The sequence below is a fragment of the Penaeus monodon genome, chromosome 15, assembly GCF_015228065.2.
Source record: "Penaeus monodon isolate SGIC_2016 chromosome 15, NSTDA_Pmon_1, whole genome shotgun sequence".
Classification (NCBI taxonomy): Eukaryota; Metazoa; Arthropoda; class Malacostraca; order Decapoda; family Penaeidae; genus Penaeus; species Penaeus monodon.
The window spans coordinates 18,340,359-18,341,104 of NC_051400.1; positions in this window are offsets into that span (position 1 = coordinate 18,340,359).

Here is a 746-nt window from a genome sequence, read left to right on the forward strand (position 1 = left end):
TAAGTAATGCCGAGTTTTTTTTTCATCTTGGCGGCCCAATGTTCTGAGTTCAATTTCGGGTATATACTTTCCCTGTGACTAGGGACATGGATTTTTTTCCTTGTCCGGCAACAATATAAATGAGGATCACATTATAACCGATTGTTGATTTTTGAGAAATCTGTCATTTGGTTTTGTCGCAGTTGTTACTGATGAGGAACCCATGAAGAAAAAAGAAAGGATATGAGAAAATATACGATTCAAGCTGCACTATACATTTGTTATGAAAAAGGTTATTCTCTGACTTACCCATTTGGGAAGTGAAATATATGAGGAAAATAGAAAATCCGAAGGTCTAGAGGGCGGCGGTGTATGTCAGGACCTGGATTGGGCCTTATCAATGGCTCTCAGAGGAATAGTAGGGCTGAAGGCCAGATTGATATGAGACGCTTTGTCAAAGAGATGAAAGAACTGGTGAAAAAGGGATATGCTAGAAAAAATCTAGAAAAAAAGGCTCATCTTGGAAAGAAAAAGAAAAAAGCATCTCCCGCAGCACCCAGTGTATAACCCAAATAAGCCTGAGAAGACACGCGTTGCCTTTGACTGTGCAACCTCGTTCAAGAGGGTTACTCTAAATAGCCAAATTATGCAGGGAACTGATATGATACGTTTCAGGGAGGGGAGGGTCGCACTGTCTACGGACGTTGAAGCCATATTCCAAGTTTTGATAGATCCAAAGGATTGTGATGTCCTTTGGTGGCGGGTGA